At 42.6% G+C, this 27935-nt stretch overlaps 1 protein-coding gene across 10 annotated transcripts in view; it reads right to left on the bottom strand.

The window, feature by feature from the left end:
* The window catches only part of RALGPS2 (Ral GEF with PH domain and SH3 binding motif 2), a 141982-nt gene that overhangs the window by 107166 nt on the left and 6881 nt on the right, over positions 1 to 27935 (bottom strand). For 5 of the 10 annotated variants that reach the window (XM_068691352.1, XM_068691341.1, XM_068691349.1 and 2 more), the window contains exon 2: positions 17735 to 17791. The exons of 1 other annotated variant lie outside the window; for it this stretch is intronic. The gene's annotated coding sequence lies outside the window, so the exon portion shown is untranslated. Of the gene's footprint in view, positions 1 to 4049; positions 4193 to 12324; positions 12491 to 15752; positions 15899 to 16006; positions 16098 to 17734; positions 17792 to 23278; positions 23607 to 27935 lie in introns of those variants that run through there. 4 more of the 10 variants (XM_068691345.1, XM_068691343.1, XM_068691344.1 and 1 more) reach the window with 4 other exon arrangements.

The raw sequence follows: 27935 nt of genomic DNA, 5'->3' as shown, positions 1-27935 counted from the left end.
AAGGAGCATACACCCTTCTGCTCGACACTGGATTTAGTGGCAATAAGATGAACATAAGAGGAAAGCAGAACCCAAACCCCGACATGCTTTACTGGTGTTACAGAAGTTAAGGCACAAGATGCGCACACACACAGCTGATCAGCCTACATGGTTTCCGAGGCACAGAAAAACTGTGCTAGGGAGCTAAGGGATGGACAAGTATCTTCTTCCAGATCACACACAGCATGGCAATTCCTACAATTTTTATATGCCTCTATGTACATGACAACTGATGACAGTGTCAGCATTCACTGGATTTTTTTTTCAGCATTTCAGTCAACTTCCAGCTCAATTACTCCACACAAGAGGAGCATTCCCATATGCCTTCAATAGAGTCCATCAAGAAGGGTTTTTAAGATTATTCCTGCACTACAAGCTCAGTAATTTCACAAGTGACACTCTGTCCAAATTCTACTTGGAAATTTTAAATATTCAGTAGATGATTGGATAATTATTACTCAAAGATATCCTTCAGGCTAAGATGTGCAGCTGTCTCCATTTCTGCCAGATCAATGGATGCAGGCATTAAAAATTGATTCAATTACAGAGATGTGCAAGCTGAAAACTTGGATCCAGGAGTAATGACAAGAGAGACTGTAGACGATGTGATTTTGGTACAGGTTTGGAGGAGAATGGTGCTTTGAATGCAAACACACTTTTTTACAGCAGGTACCACTTCATTCTTAAGGAACTCGTGCTGTTTAACTAAGACCACAGTTACATTCATCTTTATGTTAATCTTTGTAACTGAAAAAAGTAAATCTTGAATGCTACATTTCATGGAAGTTCACATCCTGAGGTTGCAGGGTGTCACAAATAAGAAAACAAACACAGGTCTTATGTGACCATTCAGTGATATTAACTGTATCTTTAAAAGGTTTACACTGACACCCTCAAAAAATAAACAAACAAACAAAAAAAACACTACAAACTGCTACTTTAGTTGCTACTGAGACCTGGAATCTCTGATCTTGGCACACCGATCAGTAAATGTTTTGTTTTTCTTCCTAGGATCCTCAAAACCAGCACAGTGCTAGAACAAAGGAGTGGTGCGGACCTCGGGGAATTCACAGCTGGATGAAAGCAGAGATCCTCGCATCCTAAAACATTTACCAGGTAAACTTGGCTGTTCTCTAGCAACTTCTGGCAGGACAGCTGTAAGAGGTCTGTCCTACATTTTGCACAGCTCGGTCAAAACAAGTGTTTTCAATATCACACAAGATTCACTTGGAATAGGAAGAAAACCACAGAAAATGCCACAGATCTCAAATTTTAGAAAAATCCAAGCTACAACTAATTTGGTGAGAAAAATTAAAAGCCTAAATATCAGATACATTTTTCTACTGCTCAAAAGAACACTTCAAGACAGCACTGAAACACCTCAATTTATTAAAGCCATTCATTTTAGGGAACCACTATCTGCAGTCTCTCCTGTTTGGGTGAATTATCACCTTATTTTTCTTCATACAGACTGACAATTTGTTCTCCCACTTGGTACTACCAGCGAGGAAGTTGCCTCTTCCCTGTTAAGAGAATGGCTGAGCGAAGCAGTACCTCGGCTGCAGTTTGGGAACACCCCATCCCTGTAATCGGTGTCAGACTGAGCTTGCCAAGCCAGGAAGGTTCATTTTCATCACGAATGTTATGGAAACATAAACGAGAGGCAACCACCTCAAAGGCACTGCTAGTATCTTCCCGAAGAAGAACTCAGCAAGCAGCTAGCCACAATAAGGTCAGGGTGTTTCTGGCCGATGGCATACTCTGGCAACAGCTTTACCACTTCAAGGCTAGAGATGCAAGAAGTCACACCACCTCCGAGACAACGGGGGAAAAACAGCCTCATGAGAAGAGCGCAGACACAGCTACCAGTTTAAACACAGTGTCCATATAACGATTTACAAGGCAGCTTTCTGACCCAGCAAAGTGGAGCAGGGTTCCCCAGCAGCGCTGCGCAGGGCTGATAACTGCTGTCAGTGTGAGGGGCTCGCAGGCGGCAGGGCTGCTCTCTCTCCGGCTGCTGTGGCCAGCTTTATCGCCAGGCACGTGGCAGCAGCTCACTCGGGGACCCAGCAGCACGCTGAAGCCAGCCCCAACCCAAAAAGAGGAACGTAACTTGTGAGTGGCGTCTCCAGCAGAGGGAAAGGCTCCTCTGTCTCTTCTGAGATGTAGTTACTGATTTTTGAGGATCGCTACTAGAAAATGTTGGCCTTCTCTGCATTACCAGAGATGCCAATTATGAGTTCCAAAACACTGCAATTTTCTTCCTGTAAGCAAAGCACTTCAATCAATATTAGGAGATTCGTAAGTAGAGAAAGCCACAAAGAACTACCGAGCAGCTGGCCTAATGATAAGATCCCAGCACCACACCCAAGCGCCCCAGGGAGAAGAGATGTCCAATTCCATTAGCGACGTGGAAGCGAACAGGGAAAGCAGACACCAGAGATGGAGACAGACTGGCAAGAAAACTTCAGCTGCCGAAGCCCATCGCTTCTCCTCATCGTCAGTCCTTCCTCACCCCGACAAGTACCACCATGAAGACATCTGTGAGGTTCAGTGCCAGCCCAGAAAGCTGTCACCCAGCAGCCACACCAACTCCAACACAGCCCCAGTCAGCAAGCGAAGTCTTCTTCCCTGCTCCCCAGAGAGATATCCCTCCTGGAGGGTAACTTCATCGCTGCCCGATCCTGGTTCTGCACTTAAGACTCTCTCTTCATGAAAAGAATACATACAACCATGGATACTTTAAATAAATCATTTAAATACTTCAAGAAAATCATTTAAAAACTAGCTTTTTTTTCCCAAAAAAAGGTACAGCTGAAATAAGTACTCCAAGCCTTCAGCTTTTCTACAATATGCTTTTGTTTACAAACAAGGGATTTAATGAGAGTTAAATAAGGGTGCAACAGCTCAGCAAGACTTTTTCATATTAGATGCTTGCACTGTTTTTAATCACACAAGCTTCTGTTTTTAGCTATATCACTCAACACGGCCAAGCAGATTTTACGTTCATCCATCTAACTTAGCATAAGAAATCTCTCTGAATTATTACATCGCTACTGTATAAAGTCTATATTAAATGACTTTTCTGTCACAACAGATTTCACATTTTCCTCAGCTACCCTTTCCAGAAGTTCAGGCCCAGCAACACACTTTCAGTTAATGCTTTTATCATCCAATTAATTATGAAATTGAGATAAGAATTACTCCTCATCCAAATGGTCATCCCCAAATCACTAACTCGTACACCTTTGTGTATGCAAACCTGCACTGGATGAAGAGCTCACACCTCCTTTAGAAGTCACAGTGGGGACGTGCAAGAAGCACCCCCTGCGAGCACACGCTACGGCCTCCGCACCCACAGGCTCTGCAGGTTTGTCCCTCAGCTCCCCACCTCCCCAGGGCAGGCACTCCACCTCTCTGACAAACCCCAACACTTTGGTGAGTGTCCCTAGGTGCCTGGCATGATGCCATCCTACATTCTTTACAGGTGTGTGCACTGTTCGCACACCGTGCATATAGCAACAGACGGGTGGTCCTCTCTCATCTCCTAGTCCTACAGCATTGGTTACCCAAAAGAGAAGAAACTAAAGCAGTTCTCTTGTTAATAAGAGACACCCAGAAACTGTTCGATACCAGCAAACTGCAGTCCCTGAACTCTAGCTCAAACCCAGACTGATGTGAATACTTCTGCTGAGAGAAGTTAGGTTACCTTCCCTGAAACGTGAACCAGGTCTTACTGAAGAAATTTCTCCGCCACTAAGCCAGCTTCAGAGAAGAGTAAAGGCTGATTTTTCAACAGGATTAAACACAAGTCACAGCATGAAATGCAGTTTGAGCTCAGTCATTACACAGGCAGAATCCACATTAAAAAAAGCCAGCAAGTTAATTAAGTGCAAGGGCAAGCCATTACACGCAGGCACTGCGGAAGCTGTCTGCACGCAGGTCCTAAAGCACACCACCTGCATACGAAGAGCTACTGCTCTTCAAAGGTAAAAAAAATAATGCTGTACCTCAAAAGTAGTTTTTCCACTTCTTTAATATGCCTTCAACTTCATACAACATCGTACATCTGGAACCTGCCTCAAGTGAAAACAGCATTGACTTTTTTTTGTTTGTTTGATCTCCTGACTACAATTCAGTTAACATCACTTTCCTCTCCAAATTCCTTTCGAGGTATTCTGGGTAGACACTTTGAACTCTTCAATACACATTGTCAGTCTAGTTACACAATTTCCACAAATAAACTTCCTGCCAGCACAGTTAGATCTACACGACGACATTACACGGTATTAAAAATAACCAAACAATCTCAATTTCATACTGTGATTAAATTTGTGCTGTTACATTTGGCAGCGCTGCAATGAAGACCTTGTCCAACCTACCACAAAACAAGCTTGCTTAAAGCAGAATTTAAGATCTGCTATTACCAGGACTAGAAAAGGCACACACTAGAGCAAATCAGAAAGAAAATTACCGTGCACTAGTAGCGAGAAGAGCCCTGCTGGCAAGGCATTTCACTATGAACAGCAGAATTCGTTATCGAAGGGCTGTCTGGCAGAATCTGTTCCAAACTGATCCAAAACAGGCTCAGGTTTGGGGTGTGGATGTAGAGGATTAGGAGGAATCATGTGTCATTGATAGGGCGATCAACCAAAGCATTGTTAGCCAGGCACTTTTCAAACAAGAAACAGCAAAAAAGTTTCTACTGTAGAGGGACACTGGCTAGTATTGCAGAAATAGAACAGAAAGCAGATTCATTTGAAACCACACACCTGACATCACCCAAGCATTATTATTTCTGAAAATAATAATAAAGCCTTATACCCAGCTGCTGTCCATCCTCCTCCTATCTTCAGGCAGTCCTGCAGGGCCTGGGCTTCTATCTAACCCAACACACACCTCGAGTTTCTGGCTGCGCACTGTCTGCTACATCCACAGTTCTCAGAAACACAGGATGAGTGGTTAGCTAAGAAATCTTCCTAATTGTTCAGTAATTTAGCCCTCTGATCTCCAGGAGGTACTTGTAAATCACCTCAACTGTAAGGGAGGACTGAACTCAATAGATTTGACAGATCTTGTTCCAAGAGGCATGTTGGAAAGGAGTAACACACATTTCCATACAGTTCTCATCAGGAAACATCCCGCAATTATTCAAAGATACTTAGAGGCAGGCCTGACAACTGACACCAAATCCAATTGGTCACTGTAAAAATATCCAACTGGTATTCTAAACAGAGTAATGGCTTAAACAACAAGGGGAGCTGCCACTACTCAGGTGTACTTACCAATAAAGCAAATGGAAAAAGTGGCTGGTAATCAAAGACAAGGCTGTTGGCAGGGTGGCCAGAGTTGCTAGCAATAGAAGCAGAGTTCAGGTGCCCTTTAACCACGCAGAGAAAGTTAGTTCTGTGACAAAGCAGGGTTGGAAACACAATGACTATGAGTCATCATTAAGCACACACTTTATCAATACACCTCATGATATTAGAGTTACTAATTAGTGACAGCACAAAACAGTGATGCATTAATAGGAAAAAAGAGTAGTCCAAATCGTTGGCCATCTTTTCTTTTATTGATTTAGGGCTTCAAACTATTTATGTGCATTTTCAAACCCAAGATGTCCACCTAGAACTTAACATGTAAGTTGATTGCAGAGTTTTTCAGAAACCACAAAAATACTTCGAAGGCCTCAGGATTAGTCTTTGGCTGGTTGGATGGCTCTGTTACCAAGTTTCCAGTAACACCAGCAGCATTCCCCACACACTCCACCAGCCTACTGAAAAAGATGCAACAATTGTAAACTTGAGCTCTACTTCAAAGCAGTTTTCCAAAACATTGCAAAGATTCTGCAATGCCGCAGGTGTTTCTGCATGGCATCCCACAGAACCTCAGGTCACACAGCTGAACAGAACTGAGATTTTTCCCAAGTCCCCAGATTTGCACACCCAGACAGGGATTCAGGACAGAATGCAGCTTGTGCTCTAATAGCAGTAATGAATGCTCCACAAGCTGAGCTATAACCAAAGGGACAAGCGATCCACTTACTGATTTCAGCTGGCTTATGGGAACTCTGATTTGGCATTTGCCAGCTGTCTCTACCCCAATTGCTGTTTTCCATTCCTTTCTCTGCCATGACAGCAGCACAAGATTTTGTACAGCTGTAGACTAAACAGCTTGGAGGAGGGAAGGGAGAAGAAAAAGATTAATTTCTTAGCTAGTTAGGTTCCCTGACACAGTTCAACCTACTAATATTTCTGCCAAAACAGACAGTGTGAGAAGCGAGCAATCAAGAAAAAAAAAGCTGCCACTGAAAAAAAGCATCTGAGGTCAAAACCTAATTTCAATTACAAACCAATCTCAATTGGCTATGACCATGGAGGACCCCAACTTTATCAACAAGTCACAGAACTCAGCAGCAGAGTTAAAAAAAAAAAAAAAAAAAAACGGTTTGAGGTTTATATAAAACTAGCAAGTCAGAAGTCCACCTGTGCCTCTTACACGCCTCTTCAGATGCAAGAAACTAAGACATGAAGCTTACAAAGAAAAACTTTGAGAACTGAGACTTTAAGCTTTTCATTGGAGGCTTCAGTCTGCCCACATGTTAATCTGAGAAGCTTCTATCAGAGCAGAACATGTGCTGTACTAACCCCATTTATTCACTTACTGGTCCAACTCCAGTAACTCTGTACCATTATACTGCTACCTCCAAACCTAAATGAAAATGTAATGCTATAGTTTAGGCAATTATCCCAAACCCTGTGCACCTTAATAATGTGATAAAAGCAATCTAATTTACAAATTGCATTAAGACCACTTTCTCAGGACCTCTGCCAGTTTTTATCTAGCCACCATTATCTAAGAAATACACCTTCAACTTTTAAAACAAGATCAATATTCGTTTTCCCCAACATGATCAATCTGAGTCAGACTCAACGAGGAGAGCAAATTCCATAGGCTTAAAGCTGTCCCTTAATGAATAATGAGGGAGGCTCAAATCAAACAGCTTTTAATGCCATCCTACTACAACACTGGTCAGAGACTTGACTCTTAAATAGCCAGTCCTAGGTCGCTCAGACTTAATTGATTGCAGGCAATACCACAGCTCCATTAGGAGGAAGAGATAACACCTACATATCCCCAAGCAGCAGTGCTACTGACTCCCAAGCAAACAAGATGTTCTGCACCAGGTGCTGCAAACATCTAAATTGCTTTAAAAAAGGCAATTCAACACGAAAGGCAGCACCTCAAACTTCTCTGCACCCTGCACTGTGCACTTCTTGGCTCCCTCTCTGAGCATTTTGGCCCTCAGGCAGCCGACGGACATCCAGTATAGGCAGCACAATGAAGTAAATGGAGAACTCCCAGAAATTACCTGTCAGGGTGACCACCTTTCAGCAGAGGACACCAGCAAGCTTAACCACCACTCTTACTCCAAGCAGTTTCTGTTTAACCCCAGCATGCTGTTCTTTCTTCCTTAACTGACCCACACTTAGCCCCCAAGTTATATTTCATTCCTTGCACCAAGAACTGCTTTAACGATCTAGAAAACAACGGCAAGAGGGGCAGTGATAGCTTCTAGCCAAGGTAGTCAGCTCTCATCAGGTTAGGATGTCCCTATTTTTTACTCAAAGATCTAAAAAACTGCTTTGACTGCTTCAATATGAGTGGCTAGAAACAACAGGAGTCACCAGAGGGCACTAACACTTTCACCTAATGGCAAATGCACTCTTCAATTAGGAAGGCTGATAATTACATCCACATCATCATGTATATTTTATCTGGATTGAGCCTCAGCCAGCTTGTTCTAATCCATGTTCAAATCTCAACCACATGCTGATGAAGCAGTGGGCTACATCAAGTGCTGCGGTCACACCCACGATCCATGGGGGAGACGCAGAGTCTCCCCAGACAGACCCAAGGAAACAGAGCCGGCACATGCCTCTCCCAGCTCCCCTGCCATCTGAAGCTTACATTGCCTATTCAATGTGTTTGTACATAAACACACACAAAAAAACATCTGAAATAGGCAAGGGGAATAGATCGCAAGTCCTACACCTCAAAGAAACAAAACGAACAGCTATTCTTAAGAGTTGGCACCAAGGCAAATCCTACTTTAGGAGACTGCAAGCATTTTCTTCCTTCAAAGGGACTAAAAAGGAGAGGGCCTTTCAATTTAACAGCAAGCAGCAACAGATGCATTGCTCTCTCCAATGTGGCATCATGAACTGTCACGATAGATGCTTTAAGAAAAGAGGTTGCTTTTCACAACTGAGGAACGAGCAGGTTTTAAACCACCAAGATCACACGTATATGAGGCTAACAAGTATTTCCTGATGTTTGGACAGAGCAGCTCCTCAGCTTCTCGATGCCGGGCAGAGATACGCTGCAGCACACCCTGAGATCTTCTGCAGCGGGAACCTTCAACTTGTGGATGCAGCTGATACAGCCCGAGAGACAGAGCACAGCTGGGTGGGTACAGCCCCACAGAAATTAAGGCAAAGCTGCTGGGGTCTGCAAGGCGTACAGCTTCTTTTTGCCAGCATTGCTGCCCTACCTAGGGTTTTACCCATGCAGTCATTATTGTAGTTGGGACTGCAAAGCAACACGGACATGAGAAGCAGAAGCGAATCCTGTCCTTACGGAAAGGCACAGAGGAAGCCCGAAGGCTATCGCCCCTCTGTGCTGAGGTTATGGCCACAGAAAACCAGAACTTATAATAAAGATAGGATAGCAAGGATTTTGAGATATCTCCATGAGCTCCAGAAGACACCGTTTGTGCTGTATGACAGCCTACAATCCACCTGGAAGCCCTGAAGGAACTCTGATAAGACCAGCTATGACTGCACTTGAACACGACAAATCTCCGAATGCAACTGAGGAAAACTGCATTTCAACGTATTCCCCACTGGCCCTTCACCGTATTGTTTGTTGTACTCTAAGGTTTAATGCATGGGTTGTTTTTTCTCGTTAAACTCCCCTATAAACTGAAAACACGGGACAGGAGGTTGCCTCTCCCTCCCTCAGCTGTGCTCAGCCAGCAAGCAGGTTCAATGACTCCCGCTTACACCACGCCGACCTGAGGAGTCACAGCAAGCAGCTCCGATGTTCAGAACACGCCATGCTGCTGAGCATGTCCACCCCTTCAGCAACTCCCAGCCACCCTCACCCGACTGCAGGTGTCCTTTCTGCTGCGCAGGACACGGGATGACACCAGCTTGCCCAGAGGAGGGGCTCTAACGCCAGTTCCCGCGGAGTCCTACAGGGCTCTTAAGGATCTCAGTGCCAGAAAAGAGTTGCAGCCACACATCTGCACATCCCGGCGACCTGAGTGTACGGAACCCCTACTTCAGATACCCAGTGGTAACACTGAAGTCTCACTTCAGCACTCTTCTGAGGTGGTGAGTTCATAAATGGACAAATCGTGGATCCCACAAAGCTCTCACTGTGCAAGAAATACTAGCCACGCACACATATTAAGGGACGGTTTCTACTGCAGCAGTTCCAGGTATCTAAATGTAAAGGTATTAACATGAGGGCCCTCTTACTTTAAAATAGTATTTTTAAGTACCTTTTGTAACATTACCCCTTCCAAGAGCTGTAAAACAACACTCAAACCAGAAATACACCGTGCCTTTGATGTCTTACAGTTAGACAAAACGCAACTACGCTCCCCACCCTTCAAGCAGGTTTCAGCTCAGCTTTATTTATTGAATGAAAGGAGGAGCCCAAATGACTCAGCTCCAGGGAAGTATAAAGGAAAAGATAAATCCCTAATCTCAATGAAAAGAAAATAAGGAAGAAACTAAGATGGAGGCATGTCTTCATCAATGCAAATCTTTTAATATTCAAACGTATGTCAAGCAGAGCATTAGCACACGTAGATCGTTAGCTTTCCTGGAGTCTTCAGTCTGTCTTAAGAGTTTAAAATCAAAGTTTACACAATTAGCTGAAGCTAAGAAGTTTGTCCTGTAGCTTCATGTTTGGTCACTGGTGCTGTGCAGCACCAAGATCAAAAAAATATCTAAACAGGGATTTTTGATCTACATGGTCACCGGCAAGTCCAGTGAGGAACAGAAAAGACGTCCTCAAAAATTCTGAACAAAGGCAATTTTTATAGGAAAAAAACTGACAGTAAACAGGATAACCTCGTCAAAAGCGTGTTTGTTTATTTTTCCTCCACTAACTGAGAGAGGAATCAAACACAACTTCTCAATATCCAGCCAAAATAAATTACGAGTTACAAGTATTTCACAACGGGGCCAACAGACTCCAAGCAACTGCTGTACATCTTCCACATGCATTTGCAGACGACTGCTCTTCCCCTACCTCAGACACACCACACTAGCGTTTCTGTGCAGAATAAAGTGCCAGCCTTGCTGGGAAGAATATTTAAGTCCAGTCTAGCAGGAGTGTTTCTTTACATACACTCGAAACTCTAAATACAGATGTCACCAGAGGGCACTCTTTCAATTCAAGCGACCTAGCTTAGCAAACTTCTCAGGAAGACTGCAGGCAGCCCACATGCAGGGATGTGCAGAGGCTGTACAAAGTAGTAATTCTGCTTCTGCAAGACATTTCCCTAAGAAAATACACATAAATCAAATGTAAATATTTCTCCCAGAAAAGTGAAGTATTTCTCGTAGAAGCCAGAAGCACTGCTAAGACCACAAGCAATAATCAACTTCTGTACTTTCCTCCACCGTGCACTTGCTGGTATCTATTCATTCCAACAGTTTTGGCACCTGTGTGGAGCGGATCAGTTTATGGAAAGCAGGACCCAAACCAGTACAGATCATGCAGAGGCGCCCATGGAAGTCCTAAGACTATCATATCATGGTCTAAATCTTGCAGTAATAGAGGAAAAAATAGACGTGCAGCAAAAGCTTACTCTACTGCTTGCTGTTCTGTACCTGATGTTTTCTTAAGATGGCCAAGAATTAGACCATTTGCATGAAGATAATATATGGGCATCGGCAGCATCAGTAGTTATTGATCTATGGTCCATGTTTTATTTCTACAGGACTGCTGAGACCTAAAAAAGATTTTTTTTTTAAACCCTGTCAAGTCGCAAGCCTGCCAGGTGAAATGTGACCAACCACTAAAATCACAATAGGTCTACACATAAAAAAGGTTGCAAACCACTTCTCATGTGAATGGAAATATGGTACTAGTGTCCGTTTTGTTTAGAAACAAAACACCAACAGAATACTACTGAAATCAAGCCTGATGCAGAGGCAGAAAATTATAAGAAAAAAAAACACATGGTGCATACCACGGCAATTTCCAGTCTTGAAAGAAATTGAGAAAACAGGTTCACAAGACACTGAGTGACTGTTTATGCACCTATCCCATTTGGCAAAGTCCACATCTCTTCCATATGCAATTGCAAAGGCCCTTGGTTTAGCACAGCAATGGAAGTGGTGGGAAAAAAAAAGAAAAAACAAGCTCTGTGCAAAGGCACCTTTTGTCAGCACGGGGATGCCTCAAACAAACAAACCCATGCGCAGAATTTCACCAGGCGGTAACTACTGGTGAACACACAGGTGCCTGTAACTACTACCTATCATCACTGCTCATCTCGGTTTAAAACACATCACATCGTGGCTTTTCCAGCATCTGCTGCCGGGAAGGGCCCACACCGAAGGTTTTTGCTGCCAGATGAGCACCCCCTCCCTGTCCCTGAGGTGTGAAGGGGCCGCCTGCCTGCTGTGCGAGCACCCCGGCCCCCTCCTATCACCGCAACTGCCCCCAGACCCAGGCCACGACCCCCGGGGATGGAGAACGAAGGCGTGATAATGATGATAATGAAAGATAACGATGATGGTAAAGAAAAGAGGGGAGAGCCGGCCGGGCCCCCCCGCCCCACAGCCCTCCATCTTGCGGCGAGGCCGCCACCGCCCCACAGCCGCTGACAGGGGAGGGGGCCCCGCCGCGTGTCTGCCCGTGTGTTTGTCTGTCTGTCCGCGTGTCCATCTGTCTGTCCGTTCCCCGAGGGGAGGCAGGCTGCGGGCAGGGCTCGGGGCTCCCGGCACCGTGTGGAGCCGGGCAGAGGGGTGCCGGGACCCTCCCCGGATCTGGGAGGGGACGCGGCGCCTCCAATCCCCGGCCGTGCAGCGCTGCCGGGCCCGCCGCGCCGCCGGGCGGGGGGAAGCCGCCTGTTTCTCCTCCTCCTCCCCGCAGCCGGACAATGAGCCCCGCCGCGGCTCCCCGCGGAGGCGGGCGCCGGCTGCCCGGTCCCCTCCTCCTCCTCTCCTCCTCCTCCTCCTCCTCCCCGCCGCGCCTCACCTGCGAGCGGGGCCGGGCCGGGCCGGGCTGAGGGAAAGGCTCCGGCTGCGGGCTGCGGGCTCCGCTCCGCTGCCGCCTGCGTCGGCTCCGCGCGGGGGCCCCGCCGCCCGCCCTCGCCTCACACCGGGGCGGGAGGAGGCGGAGGGAGGCGGGAGGGAGGGGAGGGGGGGGGGGGTGCCCACCCCGCCGCTTCCAAGCGCGCATGCGCGCCGAGCCCTCCCGCCCCGCCTCCGCGGCCTCCCGGGGTGGCGGCGCACGCGCCGCCCTCAACGGCTGGGCCGGGCCGGGCGCGAGCCCCCGCCTCAACCGCCAAGCAACGGCCGGCGCCGCGCGCGGGTTGCCATAGCGACGGGGGGGGGGGGGGGGGGGGCTCGCTGTGAGGGGAGCCGGCTGGAAACTTATTAGAGTAATTAACAGGCAGCGTTCACACACACACACACACGGTGCTTCCCAAACAATGCCCCAACAATGCTTTCGGCTTTTCGCCCGCTGCCCCGCTTTTATCCTGTCACGGAATCCAGGCCCCGGCTGCCCCCTTCAGTCCCTGAGGGATGGAGGAGCGGCGGCAGAGCGTCAAACTCGTTTAAACCAGGATACATGAAAGGAAAATAAAACGCCAAATGCCATCCATCCACTAAATTTGGTCTACCACCGACTGGTAGCTCAGTGACCAGGTTTGCAACCACGACATTTACACAGAAATAAAGATTCCAGGAGGATACTGAAATAATAAAAACACCTCAGAAAGGGGAAGCCAAGGTAATTTTTCCCTAAGCTATTCTCCTTCAAAGGTAAATTGCTCCTAAACTAATCTCCTTCAAAGGTAAATTTTCCCTAAACTATTCTAAAGCAGGAGACAGACTATTTTGTCTCATAAAACAAGCTTCTTAGGAGTAGTTATTTAGGCAGCGGATATAGAGGGCCTGGAGACACAAATTGTGAAAGACACTTCTCAACTCTTACATTAAATGCTTCTGAAAAAAAATCTATATAGTGGGCTGTGAGGAGGGAAAGAAAAAAAAAAAAAAAAAAAAAAAAAGCAATGTCATGGATCACAAACTGAGAAAGATGAGACAGGAGAACAAATGGTCATTCATAATTATGGTGAAAAGCCCAAACCATAAAGTGTTTTTAAAATTTTGTTATGGGGTGCGCGTTGTAAACACCCTTACAGATAATCTAGGAAAAGGGCTGTGCATAAGGAGACAACACTTGTAGAGGATGCAAGATTACTCACAAGTGTGAGGGCGGATTGGAAAGATATTCAGGGTGACCCAGCTGTGTAGGAGGTCAGTACAGTGACAAATTCACTACTGATAAATAATCATCAATACAACAGAATACATACAACTAAAATAAAGGTAATAATAGCTAAAGAAATATGCAGACATCTTAAACAATAGTTCGGTAGCAATCTCTCCTGAGTATATGAACGGAGTCATGCAAACAATGTGCAGATATGAAATGGAGAAAAACAGGCAAAACATTGGATGTCATGCCATTGTTTCATATCAAAAAGGATTTTAAGGAATGAGTGATAAGAAGTGATGAGAGGAATAATAGATTTTTTATTAAAGATAAATTTGGCAGTGGAACCAAAATGCCCAGTTCCACCTAAGCGCTGAAATGCCATTTTTACATTAAAGACCCATGTTTAGTTAGTTGCAGAGCCCTCTATAATTCCTCAGTATTTTCCAAGATACCACCTTCCAAAATTCAGTTGCCCATTCTATATGCATAGCTGATGTTCCTTATTATTTTATAGGTGCTGATTTTCCCCATTATATTTAGTGTATTTCCCCATTAGATTTAATATTCCGTTTAAAATTCATTATTAGTTGACTATTGCAGCTGTGCTGTTAAATATTCAAATCACAGGAAGCATCAGAAAGAGAGGAAACGACTAGATGAAAGTATGTGGCAAAATACTTGATTAGAATGAAGAAAGCTGCTGTCAAAAGTAACAGGAAACCGCTGCCACTTGTGACTGGCAAACTGTTAGGGAATGTGTGCAGATGGCCAAACCCCACCAAACAGGGTTCATTCCAAATGCAGGAGGCTGAAAATTTTGCAGCCTGCAGGACACCACTTTCATCTCAGAGAACAAAATTAGAAACGATATTTACTTATTCATCCTTCCTGCTTATAGGTACTCTTCTGAATAATTATTGACTATAGATCATGGAAGTTATTTTTACAGCATTTTTATCCCAATTTTTATCAGCAATTTCTATTTATATAATCTGCTGCTCAACAGAGAAGTTACACTTCCCTGCAGAAGTGTAACTAACTTCACTGTGAATAGAAACCCCTCACGCTATGTAGGATATAAACATTTCCTTTTGTGAGTAACTGTTTGCATTTAACATTTTCTACCAACTGAGATGTTGGAAATTTGTCAGTATATTTTTGATTTCACAGGTGAAAAAACATTTTTCCATTAGGCAAAATAAAATGTGTATGCTTCCATGTACAAACTTTAATGTGTTTGCACGAGCACCTGTAATGAAACATTGACACTACAATTTAAAGCACTCGCTATAGTAAAATCTCAGTCTGTAAAAATGTCAGCACATTACAGTGACTGATTATTATACGTTCATTAACAGAAGATAGCATAAGCATTTTAGATTAAAAAATTGCAATGTAAGTTACTTAAATGTATTTGGGTTTACTCATATAGATTGCAATATAAAATATTAAAAAAAAAATGAAGAGAGGAAAAAGCATTTGATTATAACTGATAGCAAATCAAATAGTATTTGATTTTAGCCTATATCCTGCTGCAGGCAAAGCTCAGGGATTATGACTATACATTAATATACAATCAAATGAATTTAGTTACTTGGGATGCTTGGCTGCAGAAAAGATGCTTCTTAATCTTGTTTTGGTAACTAAAGATTGAAAAGAGCATAGCTTACATTTTGGCACCTAGTTAACACTTCATTATTACTTGGCACTAAGTAAATGTCTTCTAAGGTATGGTTGACTATCCTAAAAAATCATTAGTTAAACTCAGTTTGATATGAGATGTCCCAACAAAATAATTGCTAAAGCATATAGCTCCCCTTAGGAATTAATAAAATAATAGAATATGTTTTCTATGTATTTCAGTATATTTTATATAATACTTTTATGTATTCCAATATAGTAGACAATATTTATATAGCCTGTAAATCCTATTTTTTTATTATTTTTCTTTGGCTCAGTCATTCCATGAGGCTATCTGCACTTAATTCACATAGTACTTCAGTGTGAGAGATACTAAAGAAATTAAAATATTGCTAAATTTACTCTAAAATTTACAAGAAATTGTTTTGTTTTCTTTTTCTTTTGTAACCGTAAAGTCATATTTCAAGTCTGCATCACTATGCTTAAGCGCTGTTTAGGTACCTGCCACCTGAATTTGTTACTTCGTGAGTGCTTACCTCTGCAAGACTGACTTTATAGATGCAGTGCTTTACACTGTATGAGTTAGTATCTGGATTCTAGTAAGATATGTAGTCTACAACACTTAACTCGTACGTATTCCTGCTTTTTTGATCTGTCATTCTCTCTGGCATCCTTGCATTTGCTGTAGGTAAAATAGGAGACAGAAGCGGATACATGTAACATTACTGTGACTGTCACCACCTTCCTCTTTCTTTTTGGAGGATGTTTATGCTCAATACATAATACGCACATCTTGTCTTCTACCCTTCAGTAAGGAGGATGAGCTTCCTGCTTCAATCATACAAAAATGCAATTTCCAGTTGGTTCAGTTAAACCTGAAACTAATCATAAAAAAAAATATATTCTAATGGATAAAAATGTCAGTACCAGAGGAATCTGATTCAAGTAGACACTAAACACCCGATGTTTAGAGTTTTCCGTTGGAGGAAGAAAACATTATAACGAATGTTTCACTGAAGAGTGTATGTATGCTTCCCAACTGCTCTAATTCGATACGTTCAACTGATGTGCTAATATTTGCTCCTAAAAGTATAGTGATTAATGTGAGAACACCCCCTAGGAATACATATCTACTTGTTTCTCAGCTAGAGCAATAATGAAGGGATGAGTTGGATTCACAGTTACATCACTCTGATGTAACACTGGTTCTGTTTGTTTTTATTATTTTTAAGATTGCAGCTTTTTAAAGAATATATTCAAGCAGCTGCCTCTAAATTCACCCAAGTGCGTGTATATACATATATATAAAGCGTATATACGTATATGTACACACACACAGACTTTAAGAGGACTTCCTCTTTGCAGCTGCAAAGCACTTTTTTCCCAGGGTCAGCAAAGGTTCTTCCACGTCTCAGCAGTACACAGATAACATGTTATTTCCTCACTGTCTCCCATGCAACTTACAGATTTTTCCACAGGAAGAGTATATATTTTTTCCTCTATTGCCTTCCTACGCCCAGATGTAAAATAGCTAGGAACTTTATGTTAGAGTCCTAAGAGGAGCCATTCGTGAGCGACAGTAGTCCCTGGAAATATTAGGGAGGGAGCAAGAGGCAAAGAACGGATTGGCAGCACAGAACCTGAATACTGATGTCCTTTTTGTGTTTTCCTAGCATCCCTGGACATCACAGGAGACAGTACGTCATTAGAGACAGTACTTGCAAACTGCTTAATAGAAAGCAAATCTCCCCACAATTGTTTTTATGTTGTATAAATATCTATCTAGACATTTCCTGTAAAGAATGGAGATGCTGGGATGCCTACATGATTTATACACGGAATGGAAGTAGCACAAACATGATGATTTAGAACAGGTTTTAATGACCATCTGAAGGGGAAAGATCCCAAATATGGACAACAGCAACTGTTAATTGGAACTAGTCATATTTCATCTATGTAAACAAAGTAATGATCATGTCTGCCACAAGACTTCAAGAGATTTATCTTCCAGGCTCCCTAATATGGATACATCTGTCCCCTGCTTAAATCCTATGTTCTTGCCATCTGCTCCAGCACACTTTTTTTTTTCAGCCTCAAGCAGTGATTAAACAGCTATTTGGAGAAGAAAAAAAGTCTTTTTAAATTTCTTACCAAAACATTATAAACGACTATAAAAAAATGCAAACCCACGCCCCTCTTGGATCTCCATTGATTCTGTATACAAAATGTTATTAGTGAGATGCTTAACTTAAATTTCCAGGTAACGTTTACATTTGACCATACGATAGGAGACATCACACCCACAGATTCAATGTAGTTTCAACAGAGAGAGTAATAAAGTAGCTGCAGATTAAGTTAATGTCATTTAGTTAATCAGTCAAAATATGATTAAGAGGTTACAACGTGGGCAAATGAAGCAGCATTCCACTTCAAAAAGAAGGAAACTTCCTCAGATTCTTTAGCTGCACCACGAGAAGCTTAGCAAACGATACTCCTTTGAGAAGTGCTGTCTACTTACCTCTGCACATCCTGGACGTGGTGGAGGGGGAAGGAAAGGGACGTAGCTCTCTCTTTCCTGTACAAGGAGAAGCAAGAACAACAATTCAGTAGATCTTGTCCTCCTACCTTCTGGGCAAAACTACAACCTGCCTGGTCCTCATGTGGGTCATGTAAATTAGGGAAGCTCTTTATTCCGCACCCATCATTCACAGCAGACAGTGAAGGATCAGTCCCTATCCATCTCTTACTGCTTATTATGCAGTGCAATGTTGATACTGTCATAAATATAAACATTGAACTTGTTCTTTCTCTATGAATGTCCTCAAACTCTCTCTCTCTCTCTCTCTTTTTTTTTTTTTTAGGGTTGTTTCTTCTTCCTGTATGGAAGAAATTATGGATTTCGCCTCTTCCTCACTTCCCTGAGCTTCACAGGAGGTAACTGGACTCAGTACTTATGTTTCTTAGCCTTTGCTCTCTTGGCTGGTTTACTATGCTTCTGATATGCTCTGCAATTATAATTGCTACTGCTTGTAAAGATGGGAAAACAGGACTTTTTGCACTGCTTGTTAAACAATGTAATGTCTTTTCAGAAATAAAGCACAGCAAAGAAAATTTAAAATATCCTTTTTCATCCAAAGCTAATAATCCTTGGCCGGAAATATTTGAGTATAATGTCTACTCGAAAAATAGGTGTAAATCCATTGAAGACTTTGCCACCCATTAGCGAAGAGCTTTTCTGTGAAGGATGTGGATGGTCCACCTGTTCAGCTTTAAATTTAGTAAATACCATTACTTAAATTATTATACACAAATAGAACAGATAGTTTTATAGCTGGTATTTTCACAAGAATTAATATAAACACTCTTGGGAATATTTTGAGGGTAAGTAGAGGAGCAAGACATCACCTTTTGTAGCCTACATGTCTTGTGTTGGAGGGCTTCTATGCTGCTAAGCTCTTTGATAACATTGGGTAAGGTTATAGTATCTCTTTGATAACATCATTGCATGTAAACTGGCTTGTCAGGAGCTGGAGTTAGATGGCCTAAGTATGCTGATGATATGCTCTTATATGAAAATTAGGAAGCCAGGTTATAATACAGTTTTAGATCCTTATTTGGAGCTGAACAAAAGAGGTAGAAATAATGTTTCGGACTCTCAGTTGTTTTCCAGATACTCTGTTTTTTCCTGTGTATCTCAAGCATTATCCTACAACTAGGAAATGCTGAATGTTAGGATTTTGAAAACACTATTTAAGATAATTTATACTAAAAGAAAAAGACAAAACAACATTTAGAAAAACATCTGAAGGTTTCAATATTCTCTACTAGAAATGTCTGAGAGACCCATATACGAAATCAATCTGAGTTTCTAGATTCAAATTCTGTCTTAAGCTGTGAAATAATTTTCATATTAATATAAATGCTCCTGGGAATATTGAGATTTTTCAAAATTTCACTTCTTACAGAAAAGAGAATCATGCCACTTTCACTGCCCTATAATACCACTGCTGAGAATCACATTAGCAATTTATCACAACAGCTTCTGTTAAATGAGAGAGGAAAAAGCAATAAATATATTCTTAAAGTAAATAAGTCAGTGTCCATGCAGGCAAGGCCTGTCTCATAAGAAAAATCATCTGACACGGAGCACTGTGACTGTAAGGTCTAGTGTTTATAAAGTTGTCTCAGCTGGAGACAGCTGCTGAACTTTTGAAATTTTGAAGAGATCTTTCCTGCATCCACTGGAAAGGCTTTGAAGTACACTGAACAAGCAAATTCCAAAATACAATGGGTGTATTTTAGCCAGCATTCACCTAAAGTCCTCTCCAGCTACTGCTCTATGCCACCTAATATCAGAAAAAGACACGTGCCTGGGACTCAGAGGAATATTACACTTCAAAAAAATTGCATATCTATTTTAAATCATCCTTTGAGAGTTGCATGAGAAAACACTTTGCCAACAATTAGTCTAAAGTAATGTAGAATTTGAGTATTTTATTTTGTACTACAGTTTATTATTACATTGCTTCTGCCAACACACTATCAGAACACTCTTCAGCACGTTACAAACAACTAAAATTTGACAGATTTATTGTCTTGTTCTTTCCCTGGAGGAGAGCTGTAAATAAGCTAGCTTGTTTTTTTACACTTCGTCTTTTAGATATAGCTACAGATGCTTTTAGTTTTCACTAGAGAAGGTAAAATTAAGTGAGAAATTAGCAAGTTTCACAATAGTCTTTAATTCTTACAGGAATTCTTTCTGAGGTCTCACCTTGGCCTCCTCTGTCTCCCACACAGATGGAATTCACCACTTGAGGTAGAAACTTCCTTTGTGTCTAAGGAGCATTGTAATTTTGCTTCCAGAACTTATAGTCTCGTATAGAAATACTGAGCTTAGTAACCTCAGTTTAGGACTATCACTTTTAATATAGTGTAATATTCTGCAGTAAGGTAATGCAGAGAAAGTTTGATGTGCTTGCTTTGCCCACATTGCATTTATTTTTTTAATAGTTGGCATTTAAGAGACACTATTCATTACACTTCTACTTGTCATAAGTAACAGTCCCCATTCTTTCAGCATGAGAATATACAAGATAAGGTCTAAATTTCCCTTTCAGGGAGAAGGTTGCCAGAATTGAATGCATGTTGTACTAGGAATTTTCAAATTAACTATACACATACGATTAATAATTCATGAACCCTGGAGAGCATTTGGGTACCAAATAACCAATGGTGCTAGAAATAGCAGGGTAAAGGGACAATGTTTGCGGCTGCCTGTGCAGGTCAAGACATCATGTCAAAGAAAACAAGAGGTCGCAGAGAACAGCCAAGACACACGTACTACTTTGGTGAGTGTGCTTGTATGATAGGGGAATAAAGAGGAAGGAATAGGGGATGCCTTTGCGTGGGTGGAAACTACTGAGTTTCTCATATCTGGGCAATCATGATTTCTACACACTATCCAAGCAAACTGAATTTGGGAAATCCTGTCTAAACCAAGAGCATCCCAGGTGGCTTTTATGGAGATAAGAGCAGCAGGATGAAATGCAGAGTTGGGGGGGGGGGGGATTTTAGAAGATGAACTGAAAATCAAGCATGTAATGGACCTCAGTTATAGGCACAGTCCAACAAAAGTGGTACACAATACTAGTGCAGTATAACTAAACACTGGATACAGAAAACATAGAAAATCCAACCGTACTTTCAGCAGTAGATTCTTAGCTTGAATATATTGTCCATTTTGGCTTCTGGCTTAAAAAATATTAAGTAAAAGAGGATTAGGAAGAAGAACCTAGAAGAGCTACAAGAGCAATGCCCAAAAAGAAGACTGTAAAACAAGAGAAACTAAAACTCGTGTATACGTGTATAAGTGCTTTGATCTACAAATGAGAATGAGACACAAATGTCTTATCTGCATAGTCATCTTCATCATTCAGTGAAACCAGCAGGGCAATGCACTCAAGGGTACACAAATATACATCAAACGACAGTTTCCACTCCAAAGATGAGAAAGTGCACAATGCTTTCAGCAGCATACAGCATTACAGATCTCCTACAGCAGCACCATGGGCCAGCTGTGGAAAGAGGCAGCATGCATCCTTTCAGGAGAACTTACTCCCCAGCCTGCCCATGCCACCATAATTCCCCCAGTCAAGGCCTTGTTCTCCCCAGTCCTGCCGTGCTCTGCTTTCTGCAGGCCAGCACGGCAGCAAAGCTCCTCTGCTTCCATGGCAGCTTCTCAGCTTGACTGAGGCTGAGACCAGCAGCTGGGTGTGAAGGCTTTCATCTTACCTCTTGGGAAGAGAGGTCAGGCAGTGTGAATCCTAAAGGAAACCTCACTACATCCCTACACAGCAGGCGCACATAGCTGAAGCTGGGAAGCAAATGAAACACATCTCATTACCTGTCACAAAGTGTGAGAAAGAGAAAACACCTTGCCAAATGAAAAGACAACAGAATTTTGCATGAACTCTCCCCAGGTGCATGTTAACGCAACGTCCCACTTCTTTGGCTCCGGAACTCTGCTCTCTAGGACAAATAGTTGAGCAAACGGAACAAATAGCTTAAAAGATTTTTATTTTTAAGGATTAGAAGTGCGTGTATAATAATAACATGCTTACAGAGAGAACAACTGCAAGCATTAGTGTCAGAGATGCTTTGCAGCATAAACTGATCACTGACAGGAGAAATTCCTCTCCTTTATATATTTTGCATAACGTTCAGGTACACTGCCTTCTGCTGAAGCATTAAATTTAGGCTACTGCTGGAGACAGAGAAGGTCCTCAAGAATAACAGTCCTTGGTTCTGTTCGTTGTTTTTTTACTACCAGCTATTTATAGTACATTATTAAAAAGTCAGACTGTACTGATTTTGTTTTGTGACAGAGGGAACAAATGTGCATATGTGAGGTTTATGTCAATGTGTGTTTGGATAAAGGACCTTAAGAAAGGATCTTAAAAATTAAGTTCTTCTGTTTCTCCCTTTTATTGTTGAATCCTATTTGAGTTAAGTGCTTGTGGTTTGGATTCACACAGGTGGGAAACATCTTTAAAGACCTTTCCATTTCAATTTAATCTATTTCCTCTGATGGTTTCCTTCTATTCTATTAAGTAACTAGAGTCAGGTATTTAAACCAATTGCTGCACAATGAGCCATAAGAAAAGGCAGCAGGTTGGATGGATGATTATAAGGCAGGAGGTTTGAAGTACACTGACAGGATATTACCCAGTTTGCAGCTCTTATCTGTCAAAAGCAGCAGAACAGAATGAGGGCAATTAGACTTACTAGCTGGTTTACTGACCTGTAAGAATAAAAGGAATAAAAATGCCAGAGTGTGATAAAGCAGGCAACACTTGCAAAACAATAACAGGACGTGCATAATAGCATAAGAAACATCCTTAAGAAAAACATGATTTCTACTTCTGTTTTGTTAGTAAAAATATAAAGGGAGAGAGCCACCAACAGCTGTGCAGAGTAGAGCTTGCTTTTCAGGAAAATACGCAGGGCCAGATCTCGCCTCCTACATCTGCACATGTTTTCTGCTCTTCAGGCCCATGGAAACGTGCCAGGAAAATTAATTGGCAGAGGACTGTATTATCTCTTCTGCATAGTTCCCATGTAGTGTCTCAGAGAAAGAACATGCAGCTAGGGAGCTGACAGGAAAAGCAGCCTGCTGGGGAAAGCTGTCCTTGACTCCCACAGATCCCAGAGGATATGCCAGATTTCAGTGGGACATCTCCTTCTCGCTGATCTGAGGCGATCTGAAGAACTGTGTCACTGAGATTTCCTTCTATAGATGAAAAGCAGGGGATGATTTCGGTGTCAGGGTTTTTACATCCTGTGTGAGTTCTGGGCAGAAGCATGAATTCTGAGGTAATGACAGCTTTCTTAAACTACCAAGCAAACAGGTCACTGTTTGAATGCTAGGTCATTAAGCCTGCAGCTGCCTCAGAAATACTGTAGCAGAGGATTTGAGATTGGAAAAAGGAACCAGGGACATTATGAAGTCCTGGCTTGCTCCCACACAACCCATGCCCTCCCCTGCCATTTGCCCCTCCCCTACCTTTCAGGAGCTTCCAGGCTCTTGGTACCCAGGAAGGAGGGATGTTATGTCTTTAGGAGTTGCTGATCCCCAACTTTCATATATTATGAACAGAAAGGTATGATCCGGCCTGCTGATTTACAGAAGAGATGTCAGACTACTGTCCTCTCAGTTTCCCATTAAGTAACGCGCATCCTTCTTCTTGCCCAGTGGAAAATCCCACAAAGTAGGAAAAAACATTCTGCAGTTTGCATTGATAAATTACTGAAAAGTGCCTCTCCAGTCTGGGTCTGCAAGGCATGTAGAAGGGTCAGAGCCTTCAAATCCTCAGCCCCAGATCTTGGGGGAATTCTGCATCACTTCCATTAAGAGTCAGTGGAGTCCTCTCCCCTCCTCCACCATTTCCTGCTCCCTCCGCTGTCTGTACCACTCCTGCAGCACAGCTCAGTAAGAAACTGTACTGCTGTTAGCTCCCTCCCATATGGCTATGCACTAATCCCCCCTCCTACACATTCATGCAAAGTGGGGAGAAACTATAGATATAGAAGAAATCCTTTACCGAGCAGCCGCCTGCTATCTAGGTTACATCTGGCAATTAAAAGGTGCAAAAGAATCATGCTAAGCAGCACTACTGCTTTCCTTCCTCTTCCTTGCAACATCTGCAGAGCTTCCAAGTATCCTGAATTTGCAAACCTAGATTCTGCGGGGAGTATTAAAAATGGGAGAGAGCTTGTAATCACCTTTCTTCTCCATTTACAATCTCAAAGTATTTTCCACATGATTTTTAATTATTGGTTTTGCTCCCTTTGTCTGTTTGGTCAAAGAAGAATCAACCCTGGAATTTACCGAAAGATGAAGGGATGGGAAAAAGAAAAAACGGTGAAATTGTTTCAGGCAGTAACTTTCTGTGAAAAAACCCTCTGCCCCTGTCTATTTACATGGATGCTTTTTTTTTGCATCCTAAGAAAGCATGTCAAGAAACATGCCATTTGTCAGGAGCTTGCGATAGCAGGCTGTCAGCTCACTGCCTAGCAACTCGCACTGCATCGGGATATCCTGGCGTTACACACACTGCCACATCGCATTGCTTAGCACTCACTGCCTTGAACCATCTCACTTGCTGCTCTGTTACACCAGGGTCCTCGCTTGGGAGACACTGAGCTGCCTTTCTGTCGGCTGGCCCAACGAGCTCAGGTAATGGCATCAGTAGGAAAAACAATATAAGGGTTTATCTAGGTATCAGATCTACTAAACCACCAAAGTCACAATGGGTTTACATAGGATTTCACATTAAATAGAAACTCAGCATCGGCATAGCATGGACATCAGGCTCCTTGAAATGTCAGCAAGCATTTTGAAACTTATTTCTCACAGACAATTAGGAAAATAAAGCTATGATCTTCAAAGTAGAAAAACAAAGCAAGACAAAACATATAAATAAAACTTCTTTTTTTTTTTTTTTTTAACTTTGCCTACACAACAGCAGCTTGGTTGTGTGATTTGGTGATTAAGTGAGGAGAATAACATTTAGACTGAAGTGCCTGGGTAGAAAATCTGAGCTTCTAGCCTCAACAGTGACAGCAAGTCACATGGGATTTAGGCTCTCCGATGACTGTCATCTTGCAGGTGATGCCTTCCCCTCCCAGGGCATTCTGTCCCCCAAAACTTCTGTTGTAATACAGAGGAACAGGAGGGACAAAACTGAGGATCACAATCCCATATTATTTAAAAACCTTTAAGAACACAAAAAAAAAATGCCTTGACTTCAACTAAGTAAATAACAGCCAGACCTCAGAGGTCACAAGAATGCTGATTTTGCAGTTGAAGGTCTTTGAAAAATTCACCGTGCTGTTTTCAACACAGCTGTGTTAGGGCCTTGGATTCCCACAATACAAGCATTTCAATGAGATTTTTAACTGTGACAAACAGCTAATGCTTTTTCTTTTTTTTTTCTCTCATGTCTGTAGGTCTAGGTCAGGGGTTCTGAACCATGGTATTTAATATAATACTGAAGATATGACAAGTAAAAAGCATAATACATGATAATACAGAGGTCTTCTCTCAACTGCCTCTTTCACAAAACATGAAAATCAAGAAATACACTCTAAGCTTTTGGCTTTTATGTATGTATACAGCTCAGAATTGTCTCAGTTCATGTACCTTTTCAATTGCTTGCACGTTCCTATAAAAATATGCAGAACGTTTCAAAAATGCAAGTCTTGATGCAATCATTGTAGCTAAGGATGTTATTGCGTACCAAAACTGGAAAACAAATCTCCAGTGAGAGGAGTCTGACAGAGGAAAAAAACAAAACAACACAGCCAAAACCAATACATGATTATGGTGTAGAGCAGTCCGAATGCACAGGAGGTGAGCGTTTAGAGCAGAAGAGCCAAGCAGTCACTGAAACCACTCCGCTGATCACCTCAGTCCCAAACACGGATTTTGCTGTTACAGCATAACTGGCTCCACGTACATACTAGATACGTAGAACCAGACAGAAGAGGCAAACTGATCTAGTTAATGCCCACAAAGGTCTATGAATGACACTCAGATGTGATCAGTAATTTTTCATCACTAAAAAATTAAAGCTCCTCCCAAAGAACACATGAAATCATTCTCAGTGAGTCTCATTCATGCTTCTGCTAGCGTGTGCATCTGGAGCAGTATCAGTAGTGATCACAGCATAAAGTATCTGAATAAGTGGCAAATACTGTGCATCAGAGCAGAAGATTGTCTGAAATATGCTTCTCCATTGTACCTAACATAGTATATACTGCAACGGGACATCGAAAGCTAGATGATTTCTCTAGGATCCCAAAGCCCATAGAATCTAAACTGGAAGAAATTCTATTCCCCATTAGTCCTTTTGGGATTACCCAAATATATACAGAAACTCTTACTTATTTTCTCAATAAGCATTTGATATTCTTGGAACATTACCAGCTCTGTAAATTCTACATTTCGCATTACTTTCCTGAAGCCTACTTATCCTAGAGTATGCTAAAAGCATTTGCACAGATGCAGGAAATTATTACTGTAAGTGTGATTCCTATGCTTAACCTTGACTAGAAAATATGGCAAATGCAGTAGTGCATGTTCTGTAGTCTTTGGAGCATGCCACATTTAACACTCCATTACTTACCTGATTTTTTATTGCAATACTTCTAGACAAAAACTAATGTTAATCATTGCATCCTCCTCTCAGTACATTGCAAGTACATTCATATAAGCAGCACTCGTATGATATGTGTTGTGGCACTTCTGGAAGACACACATGGACATACACACACACCACCACTTGCAGTTCACTCTGTAAGCTGTCACCAACATGTTATTTTTATCAGCTTTATTTGCAACTAGGGATGGGGAGGTACAAATAAGGAAGGCAGATACACTCGAAACACTCAAATAAAAAACGAAGGATTATCCAGGACAATGTATAACCATTTGCCAGAAAATAAATGCAGAGAGTACTTGGACTCTAAACAAAACCGTCTCACAGATCACTCATCATCATTGTGCTGACCCAATTAATTTTCCAGTTCCATACAAGTTGCTAGTTTTTGAGCTTGTTCGTTAAACGGGTCAACCCACATTGGTACATCTCAAATTTGATGCAGCATTTCCATCATGCTGTCCTTCCCTCCAGTCTCCCCTTCCCTGCTCAGAGAAGCAGGCTGGGCACTGAGAAGGGGTTTTCTGCCTCAGAACAGCTGGGCATCGCAGCGCCTTGCTGCTAAGACCCAAACACAGCAAAGTGCAGTGGCTGCTTGGTGTGCCTGTTTGGACACCCCCCAGGCTCACCCCACAGGACTGCCACGGTGCCCAGTCCATCCCCCCAGAGGGCGGATGGGCCTGCCAGCATAACTTGACTCCCTGTGCAGCAGACAGCAGATTGGACCCCAGGAGCAAATCACAGCTGGTTTAGCTGCAGCGGGCCCAGGGGATCTGCAGAATGCAGCAGCACTCCAGCCATGCCCTTTTCTCTGCCTGCCCTTCCCTGTGTTGGGGGAGAGATAAGGTAATTCACAGCTGTCTACACATCTGTACCCCTTCCAGGGCTCTCTGACAGCTGGGAAATCCTTTTACGGCCACACAGCTTTCAAACCCGTTGGCGTTGTCCTGCAGTGCTGGGGGTCTCAGGGCAGGGTTACCTCTGCCGAGCTCCAGTTCTCACTGCTCGCCTGTCCAGGTGGCTGGCTGCTAGCCTGGCTGCAAATGGGAAACATCTACACACGATGACAAAGAACCAGGGCTGGGATATCTCTGTGGTCTGGAAAGCAATGTGACTCTGCTTATGACTGGCACAGGAATGACAGCACCAGCCTGTGCTAAAGTGCTGTGCTAGTGTTTAAGAGATCAGACGAAGCTTTATTCCTGAGCACAGGCTAATGTGTAAACACCAAGCTTTGGAGGCAAGCCTGGGCTTAAATGCATGCCCAGACCTGTGCTTAACAGAGTGCAAGCCCAGCTATGTGACTCCAGCAGGGTCAGGATGCGGCTATTAAGACTACCAACCTCCCCTGTGAAAACAGCCAACAACCTCTAGCTTCTTATTTTAGTGTTACCTAACAGAAATAGGCAGCATACGCCTTTGACAGCCTCTGAAGCTTTTGTTTTGTGAAGCTATACAATTTTCCAGGATTACCACACAGTGTCATCAGGGAAGAGGAAT

Source organism: Anas acuta, chromosome 8 (genome assembly GCF_963932015.1).
Source record: "Anas acuta chromosome 8, bAnaAcu1.1, whole genome shotgun sequence".
Classification (NCBI taxonomy): Eukaryota; Metazoa; Chordata; class Aves; order Anseriformes; family Anatidae; genus Anas; species Anas acuta.
The sequence above is the reverse complement of the archived record's forward strand: the minus strand, read 5'-3'. Positions and strand labels throughout refer to the sequence as shown.